Source organism: Zingiber officinale, chromosome 7A (genome assembly GCF_018446385.1).
Source record: "Zingiber officinale cultivar Zhangliang chromosome 7A, Zo_v1.1, whole genome shotgun sequence".
Lineage (NCBI taxonomy): Eukaryota > Viridiplantae > Streptophyta > Magnoliopsida > Zingiberales > Zingiberaceae > Zingiber > Zingiber officinale.
Genome location: NC_055998.1, coordinates 16998744 through 17015744, shown reverse-complemented (window position 1 = coordinate 17015744; position 17001 = coordinate 16998744). Strand labels below are relative to the sequence as shown.

Sequence of the window (17001 nt, the reverse complement as noted above, 5' to 3'; positions counted from 1 at the left end):
AATTAGACATCACTTTATCAGGGATCATATCACTAAAGGTGACATTGAACTCAAATACATTGAGTTCAAGTCAAACCTAGCTGACATATTCACTAAACCCTTCCCTTAAAGTGAATTTAGTAACTTACGTCGACAATTAGGAATGTGCTTAATAGACTAGGACTCTTAATTTCAAAATTGCTCTAAAAAATTATTCTTTAAAATTCTAAGGTAAAATTCTTTATTTATTTTTCTCAAAACTTCCCTTATTTTTAGATTTTTTTAATTTTTTTAGCCTTAGTCTAGATCAAACCCTTAGAAAGCATGCTCCTTTAGATCTAGGACTTGGGCATCTCACCAACACACTTGTTTATGTATTGCTAAACTTAGAAAGAGGTGAAACGCATAGGCAGATTGCCAGGACTTAAGATGCTTATATCTTTGCATCAATACAAGTTTGGGCATTAAATATCAAACTAACATTAATCAAGTTAAGTTTTTCAACTTAGTCAAACACTAACTGGATAAATTAACTTAACCTGACTAACCAAGTGAAAACTGCTATCTTCTGATAGTTAGTAAGTAACTAATGGTTAGACAGTTAAGGATTTTTTTTAGTTGCCTATTTTGAAATAATGTTAGATTCGGGGGAGGATTAATAACTTAAAAATTATTTTGAAAATTTGTAAAGTCTGTAAACACTTTAACTTTATCACCCTTAGTGTTTTTAAATGATAGCTTTGTAAATCAGTTTGACCACTATTTAAGTTTTTCAAATATTATTTTAAAAGACATTTTTTGAAAAAAATATTTCAAATGTTTTCAAAAGTTATCTTAAAAAACCTAGCTATTTTCAAAATATTTCCTGTTTTTATTTTTTAAAATAATTTTGAAATTTCTAACCTTAAAGTTATTTTTACAAAAACTTTTATTTTGAAAACCTTATGAAAAATTAGTAGATTTTGAAAACAATTTTAAATTTTCCAATCTTTAAAGTTATTTTTACAAAAACTTAGAATTTTCAAATTTTTGTATCTTTTGGAAATCTTATATTTTAAAAATTGTGTAGATTTGGAAAACAATTTCAAAATCACCTTATTTTTGAAAATCCTGACATAAAGTTTTTACTTTTAAAAATCACTTTACAAGATGTCTTTAAAGATTCTCTTCAAGTTAATTAACTTATTTTCTGAGCTGTTTTTAACTTCCCCAAGTAATCCTGAAAATGTTCTATTGTCAAAGTTTTTTTTGGTTACTTTACTTAGCAAATTTTTTCCATGTATTGTCTATTCCTATTTTTTGATGAATGTCAAAGGGGGAGGGGGTTAGGTGGATTAAGTTAGTAAAATACCAAGCATAACATCAAAACAAGACTAACTTAAAAACCATGTCATTTATTTTTACATATTGTTTTTTCCTACCTTAACCTAGGTTGCCATTATATCAAAAAGGAGGAGATTGTTGGTGCAGGTTGCACTAACGGTCTAACTCAAATTTTAATGAATGATAAAGTAAGTTAAGTTAGGTTTAATGTGATCTAACGATTTAACCAAGTGTGCAGGAGAAGTCCAGATAGGTCGACGAACTGACTAGATATCTGGCAAGAAATCTAGCTAGGTCGACAAGCTGAATGTATAGCTAGTATGAAGTCTAGATAGGTCGATGGGCTAACCAGATATCTGGCATGAAGTCCAGCTTAGTCAACGGGTCGACTGGATAGCTGACATGAAGTCCAGACAAGTCAACAGACTGACCAAATGTCTGACAAAGGGTAAGTTAAGGTAAATCACTGGAGGAGAGTGACTTGGTGAGGACGTGTTCCCCGTTTGAGGGAACAGTAGGCGTCGATCCAACTTAGATCCATTTAAGAAATCTAAGTTGAAATCTTGACTAGATTCTGGTCTCAAGGAGGCAGAATCTAATTGCTACTCTTGACTATAATTATGCTAACACTTCTTTTGTAGGGTAATATAAGTTTTATTGTCTCGAACTAACTTCATTTTATAAGAAATAAAGGCTACTGAAAAAGTCGATCCGGGCGCCCGGAGTGGTCCGAGCACCTGGAAGCGGTCTAGGAGCTCGGATTGCCCAAAATCTATCTTGTTGCCAGCTTGGAGTGCATTGATTGGATGGCTGACATCATGGTTCAAGCGCTCGAAAGGGATCCAGGTGCCTGGAACTGCCTATATAAGTAGCCTTCCACTAGGATCACAAAAAACAACTTCTCTCTTCAACTGCTTTCTCGCGCGCTGCTCCAAAGACGCTCTTGCGACGCTGTGAAGCTTCTCCGACAACTTGTGACTCAGTTTTTATTTTCCTTGTTGTCGGTAACTTTATTTTATAGTGTTTGTGTAATATCCCCTAGGTCAAGGTTGACTATGTTGACTAAGCCTGAGTTGGCTCAAGATTGAGTCTTGATATTTGGGTTTCGATGTTTAACAATATATCGTGATTGTAGATGCAATCATCCAATTGGAAAGAATGTTGGAGCAATTCCCCTCTAGTCAAGGGATGACTAGTTTGATGTGAAGAAGAGTCAAGTAGGTCAAAGTTGACCGGATACTTGACTGGAAAAGTCCTAACTGGAGGTTAGGCAACTAGAAGTCTTAGTGAGTGAAGCCAGGCAGTTGAAAGACCTAATGAGTGAAACTAGGCAGGTAAAAGTCCTGGTGAGTGAAGCTAGGTAGATGGAAAATCCTAGTGAGTGAAGCTATGTGAAAGTCTTGGTAAGTGAAGCCAGACAGATGGAAAGTCCTAGTGAGTGAAGCTGGCAGATGGAAAGACCTAGTGAGTGAAGGCAAACACATGGAAATTTAGATAGGTTAAGGTGATGGGACATCTAGTGGAAGAAAGTCCAAATAGGTCATGGAGGATCGGACACTTGGCACGAGACGGTAAGTCCAAGTGGGTCAGGTTGATCATACACTTGGCACGAGGAGAAAAGTCCAAGTGGGTCAAAGGATTGACCGGACACTTGGTGAAGGAGTCTGAACAGGTCAAGGTTGACCGGATGTTGGATTTGGGAGCCCTAAAATTGACTCGGGCGAGCTAGGGTTGGTCAATTTGATCGAGTGATCAAATTGGACCAAGTCCAATCGATCAGCTGGCACAGTGCTATGACAAACAGCAGCCCAATCGATCAGTCGATCGATTGGGAGTCTTTGTTGCGACCACAGAGAGTAACCTAATCTATCAGGCGATCGATTAGGCATCACCAATTGATCGACCGATCGATTGGTGTTGGGATTATTGCGAGGAAGCAAGTGCACAGAAGCACGTTGAATCAATCGGGCGATCGATTCAAGCCTCCCCAATCGATCAATCGATCTATTGGGTTATGACTGTTGCACAGGTTGTAGGTTTTGGATGACTAGGATCGCTGGGATCTGATGTGGCAATCAATTGAGAGCAAACCCAATCGATTGGGAGCCCTAGAAGTGCCAAATATAAAGTCGTTGCATGCTTTCGTCTTCGTAACAGTTCTCCCCATCTTCACACGACTTCTCCGACTACTGTCCGCCAGTTCTTGGAAGCTCTTGGAGATAAGTGTTGTTTCACTTCCAAGGTTCAAGAGATATCTAAAAGCAACAAGAGAGCAAGAAGAAGGTTTTTTATTTGCATTCTTTGTATTTTTTTCTTGCGTTGAGTTGTATGCTTGTATGGGTGTTGTAAGAGGTTTCTCCACCTCCGGTAGTACCGAGGAGTTGTTTTTCATAGTGGAGAGTACTCGTTGTGTTGATCCTTGGATTAGTCACCTCATCTTGATGTGGATACCAAGTAAATCCTTCATGTTAGCGTTGTAAGTATGCTTCATGTTTCATTCCGCTACATATCATCATCACGAAGTAAGACAGCGAGCGCAACGAGCTATTCCCCCCCCCCCCCCCCCCTCTAGCTACAAATCGACCCTAACATATAATTCTTGTACTTATTGTGTAACTCTTTTATGAACTATTAGTGGATTGCCCAATGAAAATACTCTCACGTGCGGGGCTTGGAATAGGAGTCGATGAAGGCTCCAAACCAAGTAAAACTTGGTGTGTTAGCATTGTTTTCATTATTATTTTCCGGTGCGTACTTTGACTCGATAACGATTTTTCAACAATCGCTATTCACCCTCCTCTAGCATTCTTTTCGATCCAACATGTACGTCTTACCTTACTGGACTTCCTAGATTAAGCTTTCCTAAAGTACTATCATCTTGCCCCACCCTGCTTCTCTGTTGGGTTGGGCTTAGTATGGATTCACTTTTGACTTAATCCTCTAGATTTAACGACTCCTTGTGAAACTTGATCAACTAGGTCTAAAGCTAGTATGCATTCTCGGAGTTTTCTAATCTACATAATAATTATTAGGTAAAATAATACAAATTAATTTAGTTACCTTTTTGTTCAACTCTAAGTCTCGATAAGTCTTTTTCAATATCAACAAATAGTTAATATTTTTACTTTCCAAGAAGCACTCAATTCCTCGCCTCCAATAGTTGAAATCTTGATCGTATGGTGGTGCTTCTTTGACATTTCACCCAAGTATTTCTTTATTCACCATTTTTCAACACTAAAAAAAACTCACGAAAATTCCAAGACAATTTCTTGGGATAAGTAGTATGAAAGATAAAAAAAAATATATAAAGCTCAAGCTGTGTTGTACCATCTTCGAGCAAAAATAGAGGCAAAGAAAAATTTATTTAAAAGGGTAATCATACTAGTTTAGATATAATCAAAAATCTCAAAACCAAAAATGAATAAGAAAAAGCCCTTGGCTTATTGGTGGTTGCACCAATTCAGAGCAAACCTTGCTCTAATACCACTTGTAGGGTCGTAGCACACATGAAAAGGTGGGGTGAATCCCATGGTTTTAGAAAATTTATCTTTTTTGATTTTATAAACCAAAGTACACAGTGGAATTAAAAACAAAAATAGAAAACAAGAAAACACAAGTACGCGATCGATTTACTTAGTTTGGAGTCTTGGCGACTCTTACTCCAAGACCTAGGCCACTCGGACCTATCAATGGGTAATCCACTAAATTCTCCTTCGAACCCGTTGAAAGAGTAATATGAATACAAATGATCGGAGGAAATGTAACAATCCTACACTTCCTCTATTCAACAATAAACAATAAATAATTGTAGCTTAAATTAAAATATATTGACTCGTAGTAAATGGAAGTCAAGGCTTAGAGTCGGTGTTGTAACGTCGTAGCAGAGTAGCTACGCCGTCAGAACAGCAGAAGAATTGTTTGATCTCGGATATTAGTTGTTATTAAAGAGTGGTTGAACCTCTCCTTTATAGAGTATTGGAGGCACCTCCAATGCCATAGGAGGCGCCTTCAACCCCAAAGTATATTCCCGCAGATTCGGCTTCTTATAGTCGACGAATCCTTCTGTCTTATCCGATCGAATGTGCCTTTAAAGATCTTCGAGGCGCCTTTAACTCCAAGCTTCAAGGTGCCTTCCTCTGCATAGAAGGAACCTTCGCGCTCTTCTACGTGGGGTTTTCGACCAATGCTTCCGAGGCGCCTCTAGCAGCACAGGAGGCGCCTCAAGCATTGTTCACCCGAGGTTTTTTATTCTTTTTGCTACTGCAAAACATGTTAGTTCAACAAGAAAAATATCTAACCTGTAAAATAGAGTTAGTACAATTATAAAATAGTAGTATTAATTAGATCCTATCTTCCCGAGACCAGGATCTAATCATAGTCTCAATTTAGGTTTCTAAAATAGACCTAAATTAGGTTTGTGCTTAAAGTCTTTAATTGGGACTCGTCCTCACTGGAACACTCTCCTCCAGTGACTTACCTTACTTACCATGCAGAATCGCTTGACATAATTCAGTCCACCAGGTCATCCCGCCAGTTGTTAGGTTTGCAGACCCAACTAGAGTTCGACCAGCTGTCAGGTCTCGTGGACCCAGCCGGACTTCCTGCCAGATATCGGGTCATTCCTTGACCTATATGGACTTCTACACCAGCTATTAGGTCCTCTAGACCTAGTTTGATTTCATCTTGGGGTCAGACCAGTCAAGTCCTGCACACTTGGTAGAAAGGTTAGATCACAACACATCTTACTTTAATCCATTTATTATTAATCAAAACTTAGGTTTGACCATTAGTGTCAACTACACCAACATAAGAGTTGATGTGCCTCCATAAAGTAGGAGTCCTTGCTGCAGACATAAGCATGGAATCCAACTTAGCACAACCAAGGTGCCTCTGATAAACCAAGGCTCCTCCAATGTCGCCAGATCAAAAAAGCACTGTTGCGCATGGATCAGATTCAGCACAATTGAGGTACTTCCAATGGAATTGAGACGCCTTAGTTGTCATATCAGCCAATGGTCAACTTCGACCAGAGGTTATAAAAATAGCCCTTGAACTCAAAATGAAACAACACACTTTCTTTTCAATTCTGTATTCGTGTAATTTTGTTCTGAGCTTCCAACTGTTGTAAGAGGCTTCTCCACCTTCGACTATTGTCAAAGGAGTTTCTGCTAGTGCTTTGAATTGTCTTGGATTAACAACCACCTATGTTGTAACCAAATAAAAAATTTTACCTCTTACTTTATGTTTTTGTTATTTGGTTTTAATTAATTGAGTGTGTCTTTACTAAGTAGAAAGTAAGAGAAAGAGATATTAAAATTACAGTTTATCTATTCACCCACCTCTAGCCAGTCCATGCAATCCAACAAGTGGTATCAGAGCTCAGCTGCCTTAGAAGGACTAACCTTCAACTAACGTAACAAGAACGGATCAAGCATTCACCCATCGAAGTTCAAAGGGGAGTTCACACTTTGGAAGCAATGAATGGAGGTATTTTTCAAAACAGATTTCAATATATTTCTAACAATTAAATATGATTTTGAAGCACCCAGAGATGAGAACGAAGAAAAAAATGAAGAGCACTAATAGAACAAGAAGCAACAAACTAATTTTGTGGTTAACGTTAAGGCATAGTTCTATCTGCTGAACGTACTACCGCCCCAAGAAGACAATTGGATCAACACCTATGACTCCGCCAAATAACTTTGGGAAAAGTTTCTAGAGCTTCATGAAGATACATCGGAGGTCAAACTAGTAAAACGAGACTTACTTCGAAATCAATTAAGTATCCTATGGCTAAAATAAGGAGAAACGATCGCACAACTGCACGTAAAGTTGAAAAAGGTAATCATGGGCTCAATAACCTAGGAAAAATAGTAACAAATAGAGATTTATTGAGGTAAGTATTAAATGCATTTCTTAGAACCCCAGAATGGACTTTAATCATAGACTCCTACTAAATTTCCAAGGATCTCGAGGTAAGTATTTTAGAAAATTGATTTTCAACTTTAGAACTTTATGAATCTCAATGTGCAAAACTCAGAAACTAAAAGGAGCAGAAACATAACCTAGCGCTAAAAGCCAAAAAGATTGAACCAGATTCAAAATCATCCCTTAATGAAAAAGAAGAGGCACATATGGTAAGGAAATCTAAAAAGTTTTTTTTTTAATTCTAACAACTTTGATAAGATACAAGCCAAAAAAACTTCTACGAGGAAGAAGGAAAGTGTGGTGCTACAACTACAATGAAGAAGGCCTATCAAGGACAACTGCCCCAGATTGAATAATAATGAAAAAGAAAAGGACAAAGGGTTAAGAATGTCCAAACAAAGGAACCTCGAAGCAACTTAGAGCGAGTTGTCATCGGGATAGTCTAAGACGGAAGAATTCACTGGACTAACACTAATGGTCAACCACCAAGAAGAAGATGATGAAGGCACTTTAGGAGAACACATCGATGAAGGGGAAGCTGTAGGATCAAAAGCTCTAGAGGGAGCTGAATAGCGCTTGTGTCTTTTTCACATTTTTCATAAGAACTTGGAGACAATAACGCAAAGTAATAAATGTAGTGGAATAAAATAAAAATTGACACAAGTTAGTTTTACTTGGTTTGGAGTCTATGACGACTCCTACTTCAAGGCTTGCGATCATCAATCACTTTTATTGGGCAATTCATTATAAGCTCGAAGAAACTTGTATGAAAATAAAACAGTATACTGACAACTTAATGAAAAAACTTAAGCGTAGTCGTCGGAGAAGTGTTTCGGCGTCGTAGAGTAGTTTCTAAAGCAACCAACAAGTATAAAAGTCGTATGTGATAGATCGGATGGATGCGATAGAGGGGGGGATGAATATCGCGTCCTTTAAAAACTTTTTCTTTAGCCTTTTAAAAACAGAGTTATGCAGCAGAAAATAAAAAGAGACAAGTTTGTTTACTTTGTTCGGAGTCTAGGTCGAATCCTACTCGAAGACCCACGATCCTTGATCGCATCGATGGGCAAATCACTATAACCTTTCTTTCCGAAATCCTCGGAAAGAAGTAGATCGTACAAATGAACAAGATAGTAACAACCTACTATCTTGCTTAAGTAAATTACAATGCAAGCTTATAAATAAAAGATACCGACAAGTAGTGCAGTTTAAGCTTTGGTCGGCACTCCCGGACGGTGTGGCTTGCTGAGCTGATGAAGACTTGTAGCACGGGTTGCTTGCAGAATAGAACTTAAATTAATCAGAAAGTATTACCGAGCCTCAGTCCTCGAGCTCCTTTTTATAAGTGCCAATGTCGTTCGATCGACCGATCCCTCTGTTCGGTCGACCGAACCCGCTCCCTTCCTTCTTGGCTGGAGTCTGACGCTGGCTCGATCTTTTGCATTTACTGATCTTTCAGGGTACGATCGACTGATCATGCTTTTCGGTCGACTGAACAGATTCTTTCTCTGTTCGTCACAGATTGCTGAGATCCTCTTTTAATGCTGCATTTATTGTTGATTGGTTCGGTCGATTGTTCCATGATTCGGTCGACCGATCTGGCATTTTTCAATTTCCTTCTGTTCGATACTGATGAACTGTCTTGTGCTGAGTCACCACGGTTCGGTCGACCGATCTTATTGTTCGGTCGACTAATCAATGTTTGATCGGACTCTGATCTGTTCTGACCTGATCTGAATACTGTATTGATTTTGCCTTGTTCGGTCGACCGATCCTCTGGTTCGGTCGATCGATCTAGCCAAACCTGCAAAACAGTGTTAGACTCTAAACCTGCAAAACAGATGTTAGCACAACAATATAATAATTCATGAGTAATATAGGACAGTAGAACTGTCTTGATCTCAACTTGAAACCTTCCCGGTTTCTTCAGTTGGATCAACGACCTTAGGTTGTTCCCTTCAGGAACCCGATCTCACTATCGCTCCTCCAGTTGTTTATCTCAACTTACCTGCCAAATATGGTCCTCCAGACATGTTTGGACTTTGCCTGCTCAGTGTCTGATCACCTGATCCACTAAGACCTTTCCTGCAATACTATATTAGCCAACAACAATAATAGTAATACATAATATAATGGTAAACCTAATCCTAGATTTATGATCCGATCAACCTTGCTTGGAGTTCACTCCTCCAAGACTTCTCATTACCTAAGGTTATCTCCCCCTAGGGTTTTCTCCACCTAGCTTCACTCACCAAGACTCAGTATTCGGCTACCTAGGGATCAGGTCTTCCAAACCTATCCACCTGGCTTCCACGATATACCGAGATTTCCCTTGCCTTAGTATTCGGCTACCCAGGGATCAGGTCCTCCAGACCTATCCACCTGGCTTCCACGATATACCGAGATTTCCCTTACCTAGCCTCCAACTAGGACTTCCCTTGCCTAGCCTACAACCAGGGCTCTCTAGATTAAGCTCCATACTTAAGCATACTTAAACATATTTGTCTAACATTAAAACCTTGGAGGTCGATGTTACGCTTCCGCAACTACACGGATTCGTCGTCAGTAATAAAAATATCAATCCCATAGGGACTGGCTATGAGCACTAGCAATCACTCACTTATGGTTAGCTAGACTACCAACGGTCTTGATCAGGCTAAGGGAAAAGAAAGGTCGAGGGAGAGAGTTGAGAGTCGCAAGGTCAAAATATTCACTTGGTGATGAGGAGTTCTAGGGGGTCAGTTTCGTCGTGGTAGTATTGATGTGTCTCGGTTTGTCTTACTCTCGCTGTCCTTATTCCTGCTATTGCCGAAAGCTAAGTAGGTATTCTCAAGCGCCAGAATGGGGCAATGTCCTAAGAAGTCATGTCACGGTTTACCCCTATCACTAGGGCACCTCGGCAAATCTTGAGGACATAACCCTAACTGGTAGATTAAGAATAGTGAGTAGAGCTAAGCCTGGTCTCTCGCTCCCTTAGGGAGAATCTGCCTTCCTCTCCAGGAACTATCCTAGATGTCCATGAACGGGTTACCCCTGTCACTAGGGCCCCTCGGGTATACGATCTAGAGGTAATCCTCTACAAGGCTGACAAGTTCTTCTCAATCAAAAGTAAGCAATTAACAATTGAAACAAAGCATGAAAGTTCATCCAACAAGTATAAACACAATTTGAGTTTTACATCAATCTGTATCACGACTACTCCCTAATCCCAGAACAAGGGATCTACTCCATGAATGCTAGAGAGATATTTGAAAACATAGTATAGACAAACATACAATTCTCAGCAAGTAAGAAGGAATATGCTTATCGGGTGTCGAAGAGTGGCCTTTGGATCCAACTCTTAGCTTCTGGAGTCGATGTGGTGGTTGAAGTTCGTTGAATGGCGGTCCAAAGCGGTGTAGAATTGCTCCAAGATTTTTTTCTCCCTGATGGCTCGCCTCTCCCTGGCAAAAAGGGTTAAAACCCTTATATAACCTTAGGGTTTGGCCGCGGCGGCACGACCATGTAAGGGTGCCATGGTCGTGCCCTTCTCCGGTTCTATGCGTGGATGCACGGCCGTGCAGGGTCGCACGACTGTGTAGCCCTTGGGCTCTGTCTCCTAGGGCACGACCGTGCAAGTCTCCTTCTCTGCCTAGGGTGGCAAGGTCGTGCAGGGTTGCACGGTCATGTGCTGACTGGCTGCTGTTTTGGTCGCACGGCCGTGCAGGATTGCACGGCCGTGTGCTCTTCCTCTCCTGTTTGGCCACATGACCATGCAGGGTCGCACGACCGTGTTGTCTGGTTGGTTCCGGTGCATCAATACTCTCTGTTCAAGCTCCAAAAATCTTTCCTGTCAATATAAAATCAAACAAAGAGTAGATATCCGAACAAAATAATAGATATGATGAATACAAGATAAAAGATGCGATCATGTGAAGAATATATGTGCATAAGTTAAGTGAATGTGTGCTAAAACATGCATAGAAGGTTATAACATTTGCGCACATCACACCCCCAGACTTGAACCTTTGCTTGTCCTCAAGCAAAATGCTACAAACTATGTTCATGAACTCCTGTAGTGTTTCATAATCCTTAGTGCATTCGCCTAAGTCTATCATCTAGCTTCACTGATAAGCATGACTGTGGAGTAACCTAAGTATGGCCTAAACATAAGTCCTCTGTGCTCGATGCAGTAAGTAGCTCAAGCTCTTCAAGTTTCCATTCTCTATCCTAGTTAAGTCATCATACAATTGAGTTCCTAATGTTCCCGGTGATAGACACTTACCTGCCACACACTTGGTTCATTTTCCTTAAATTACACAAGGTTTCAAAGGGTACTTCTCGGAATCAAGAGAAACGTAACATTCATTTCCGCAGTAACCTAACTTGATCTCAAAGGGATGAATTGTTAGTTTCCATTCACGACAACTATTTTTTATCCCTTATTATTATTATTATTATTATTATTATTATTATTATTATTATTATTATTATTATTATTATTATAGTGCTATAGAGTAGCACTTATTACATATGCGATGCATATGTTGGGATTTAGATTTTTTCGAATGAGCTTCCATGATCCGAGGTTATCCAGTAACCAAAATGTAAATAAGGAATCACCATAGGAACACAAGTATTAAACAATTTGGATGAATCATAACTATTTCAAAAGTATGTCTACCATTCAAGCTTAAGTGCTTAAGTGTAGTGAAAATAAGTCCTTAAGGTTAGGCCAAAAACTTATACCAAACTCCGTACAATACTTAGTTTATTTCATACTACTAAAGATAGAAAAAGGAGATACACTAAACATACTAACATAATCTGGACCATTCATGAATTAAGAAAATGCTAGACATTTTGCTATTGGACAAGTGGCCGAAGAAGTAGACGGTTGATGTTCTCAAATAATGTGCAAATAGAAACAAATAAAATGCAAATAGATAAAACTAAACTAAACAGATAAAAGAAAGCAAATAACATATGCAAAAACAAAAAAAAGACTCTTAACCAAACTCAGGTTGTGCAACAACACCCCCCCCCCCCCCCGACTTAAACTTTTCATCGCCTCGATGAAATCAATATCGTGGCGGGGGTGGGGGATAAGGAGGTCCTTGATGTGGCCCCGGGGGAAATCTAGGGAAACCAGGGAGATGGTCTATTTGCTGATGATATTGATACAAAACGTCTACTTGCTGTCGAGTGATATCCATATCATCCATAAAGTTCCTCATTCTCTCCTGGTCCACCTCATAATCTTGTACGAACCCCGTCACCTGACTATGGAAGTCTCTAGTGAACTGAAAATGATCTCGCACCTCCCTAAATTAGTCGTCAGAAAGCTTGAAGCGACCCTCCAACAACTGTTGTTGGGCATTGTGCTTCTCGTGAAGAGATTCTAAGGAGGTATGGAAGTCAGAAAAATCAAAACTAGAGGGTCCCGTGCCATAGGCAAAAGAGTGCCTAGGAGGTTCCGGATGTCTGGAAGGCTGCGGGAAACCTGATTGCAAGGGTTCTTGGTGGTACTCGGGTTCTTCTACTATGGGAGGCACATTCTCGGGGGCTGGATCAGAGATCACCCAATTTGTAGGATTGCGAACTGAAGTGCGCTCGGGATAAAGAAGGGGTAGAGGGAAACCAAAGGCCCTAGAAAAGGCAAACTCATTCTCATCCCGACAAATCATCTTCATTGCAAGACAAGAATCGATGTCAATCTTGTCATTGCCATGAATAACCTCTAGTCCATCAAGCTCACAACCTAAATTATGTGCTATTGAAGTAATCAATCCACCAAACACAATTGTCCCCGAAGACGCTCTAGCTGCCCTTACTAAGGTTTGCAAGAAATGGAACCCGAAATTAAAATCATCTTTCTTCAACATTGCCCAAAGACAATAGAGTTCACTCTTTTTAATCACCCCGTCACTATCTCCTCGACCAAAGATTGTTTTGTTCATCACTCGATGCATGTATCTAAAGGTCGGGTTTTGCATGCGGGATGCATTGGCTCTAGAGGGTTCATAAGGGTCATTCGATCCGGTTATCGACCTCAAAAATTCATTCCATCTAATCCCACTATCAAATCCTCGAGCACCTCCATTAGGTAAACCAAAACAATCATTAAAATCATTAAAAGTCCACCGAACTTCTTTGTTCATCATCCTAAAAGTTATGATCCCTATGTAGTCCTCTTCAGATGAATATTTAACATCAAGCAAACTCAAAAATTCAAGGACTAGACAAGGGTAAGTCGGTGCATGACAGTACATTATATCATTATAATCTAAAGAGCTAATCATCCAATCAATATCATCCCTAATTCCTAGCATATCCATAGTAGCGGTGTCCATATATTTCGTGCATACAATTTTCCTAGCAACAAGGTTATCAAATCTAGCTTTTTGATCTTGATTTTTAAAAACAATATTAAATGTATTTTCGTTACCTTCGTCGCGTGCTACTCTTCCCTTTTCCTTTAGATGATGAAGCTTTCCCTTTTCCTTTATCACCTCCCGGTGCATCTCCTTCTCCAGATCCACCACTTCCTCGACGAAGTCTCTTCAAGATCTGCGACATAGGAGCTTAGAATTCTGTGGAGATAAGTCCTTGAGGATAGGAGCAGGGGAGAGGAGGAATAGGGGATTAGCTTCTTTTTCCAAAGTTTTGGCTTGGGAATGTGTTAGATCTAGATGTAGATCTAAGGAAAAGTGGACTCTAGAGGGAGAAATTAAGGTTGGCTGAGGTATGATGTGGAGGGAGAGAGTTTTAGGGGAGGTGGAAGTAGAGGTTAGGGTTTCTTGGAGGTGTGATGGCACCGCACGAGCTTGGGCACAGCCGTGTCTTATAGACACGACCAGGTTAGGTCGGGTGCTGCACGGCCGTGCCAAATGGAACAACCTCCTCCTTTCTCCTCTCGGCTGTGGGCACACGGTCGTGCCGAGTGGCACAACCCAGATCTCTTTCGCCTTTGGTTTCTCCACACGGCTGTGCCTGATGGCACGACCAGCCCCCTTTTCTCCTCGGCTCAGGCCACACGGCCGTGCCGAGTGGCACGGCCTATGGCTTTTGCTCCTCTGTCAGCTATGCACGGTCGTGCAAGGTTGCACGACCACCTCCTTTTAGCTCGGGATGACTCGTCTTTCGTTATTTCGGCTCCTCCGATGCCTCCACGCCCATGAACTGCTCACGGCCAGCTCATGGAGGCCATGCACATCCTGAAAAGGAATAATAAAAAATAAAACACTTGACTAAACTTATCAAAGAAACAAAACACATAACAGAGTGATCAACTAAAATGAAAAGGGAAAATCCTTGGGTTGCCTCCCCATAAGCACTTGTTTTAGGTCTTTATCTCGACCCCGTCCGGTCAGTGCGGGCTAAACCCATGGAAGCACGGCTCTCCTCCTAGGGTTAGTGTTCCAGTCTGCGCCTTTAGCTTTGCTCGCGTAGGACATATATAATTCTTGTCATCCGCGGGAGGGGAACTTTCTCGAAAGGTGCGCTCCTTGACCTCGCGTGCGTCTATCCTGCTAGGATTTCCCTGGGAAAAGGAGATGCAATTAGAAGGGTTGGACAAATCAAATTCAATTCTTTCTTTACCAATCTCCAATGATAGCTTGTGATTCTTTACATCAATGAGGGCTCCTGCCGTGGCGAGGAATGGTCTTCCAAGGATGATCGGTATTTTGGGGTCCTCCTTCATATCCATAATGATGAAGCCCGTGGAGATAACACAACCTCACACTTCTACTGGCACGTCTTCCACTATACCCATTGGGTATCTACATGAATGGTCAGCTAACTGTAGTGCCATAGTAGTCAGTTTAATGCTCTGGAGTCCCAACTTCTTGCACAGAGAATACGGGAGTAGGCTGACACTAGCTCCCAAATCGCAGAAGGATCTCGGTATGAGTTCAGAGCTAATTTTGCACGGTATGGAGAAATTTCCTGGATCCTAAAGTTTTGGTGGGGAATTCATCATAAAAAGAGCACTGCAACCCTCTGCCAATGCTATGGTCTCGAAGTCGCCTTTTTGCCTTCTATTGGATAAAATTCCCTTTAAAAATTTTACAAACTTCGGCATCTGGTGCAACGCATCTAATAGTGGTACCTCAACGCAAATCTCTTTAACCTTTTTCAGAAGTTGGTGAAACTCTTCATCCTTTTGGGATGCTATAAGCTTCTGAGGAAACGGGATCATTTGATTCTGTGTGGTAATCTGACAAGCTTCTCCAATCTTTTTAGTACCCTCTTCTCCATCCCTGTTTTGAGTCTGATTGGGCATTAGGAGAGTGGGTTCCTTTTCTGAGTCAAGCTCTATCTGAGTGATGATTTGAGGGTTTCCCACAGTACGTCCACTCCGCAGCTCAATGTGATTGCAATGTTCCACCGGATTTAAATCTGGTTTTCCTGGAAATGTACCCTGTGCTCTTGAGATAGACTGAGCTATCTGGGCTATCTGGCTGTCTTGCATCTTCTGGTGTTTTTCTGAGTTCTCCAGCCTCTGAGTCAGTTGTTTGATCTCGCTCCTCATCTCCTTTTGCTCCGAGAGAGCTTCCTCAAGCATCTTTTCAATCCTAGATAACTGTATAGGTTGCTGCTGTTGATGAGTTTGCTATCCAGGTTGATAGGTCTGATGTGTAGTCCCCTGGTCCTGATTATTTCGATATGAAAAGTTGGGGTGGTTCCTCCATCCAGGGTTGTATGTGTTGGAGTACGGATTATTTTGCCTTTGATTGTAGCCTGTTATTGCATCGCATTGCTCAAGCTGGTTTATCTTGCCTGCATTGGCCCAAGGGGGCAAGTATCTTGAGCGTTGTCCGCACTTCCACAGATGTCGCAAGCATAGACTATTGCATTAGCTGTGTTGCTACCTATGGCTTCAAATTTCTTAGTCAGGACGTCCAACTTCGCAGATATGAGTGTGAATGCATCCACCTCGAATTTCCTGACGCCTTCATTTGATTTCCTGAGAAAGCACCGCTAGGTCTTTCAGATGCCCACTGATGATGGTTTAATGCCACATTTTCTATTATCCCCTCAGCTTCATCAAGGCTTTTTTTCATCAGTGCTCCTCCTATCGCAGAATCTAATGATACCTTCGTGTGATAATTTATTCCATTGTAGAAGGTGTGTAGAACCAACCACTTCTCAAAGCCATGATGGGGGCACTATCTCTGCATGCTCTTGAACCGGTCCCAAGCTTCAAATAGGGATTCTGAGTCTATCTGCTTGAAACTGGCAATTAGGTTCCTCATGTGGGCAGTCTTGCTTGGGGGGGGGGGGTAGAACTTGTCTAAGAATTTCTACTCACATTACTCCCAAGACGATATGCTATCTGCTGGTAAAGAATTCAGCCACTGCTTGGCCCTGCCTTTCAGAGAGAATCCGAAAAGAAGCAGTCTCACCGATTCTGGAGGAACCTCATTCACCTTTATCGTGCCACAAATTTCATAAAACAGCTCTAGATGATGATTTGGGTCTTCGTGTGGCCCCCATCCGAATTGATTTTGCTGGACCATGTAGATTACTGTGAGCTTGATCTCAAAGTTGTCAGCATCGATGGGTGGTTGGGTGATACTAGATTGGACCCCTCGTGCATATGGTGTCGCATAATCTTTCAGTAGTTTATCGGCCATTCCTGAGGATTCTTTTGCTGCTTGGAAAGCTTTCTGTAAATTCCTTCTCCTCAGAAAGGTCCTATCAATCTCTGGATCCAATGGTAGCAGTTGTCCTAAAAGGTTAGCTCTACGCATGCAGAAGAAAAGAGAACAAGATAGAAAATATAAC

The 17001-nt window shown here is 40.9% G+C and overlaps 1 pseudogene; it reads left to right on the top strand.

Moving 5' to 3' along the window:
* Positions 1-16365: 16365 nt before the first annotated feature.
* LOC122003198 lies at positions 16366-16437 on the top strand (annotated as a pseudogene).
* The last annotated feature ends 564 nt before the right edge of the window (positions 16438-17001 follow it).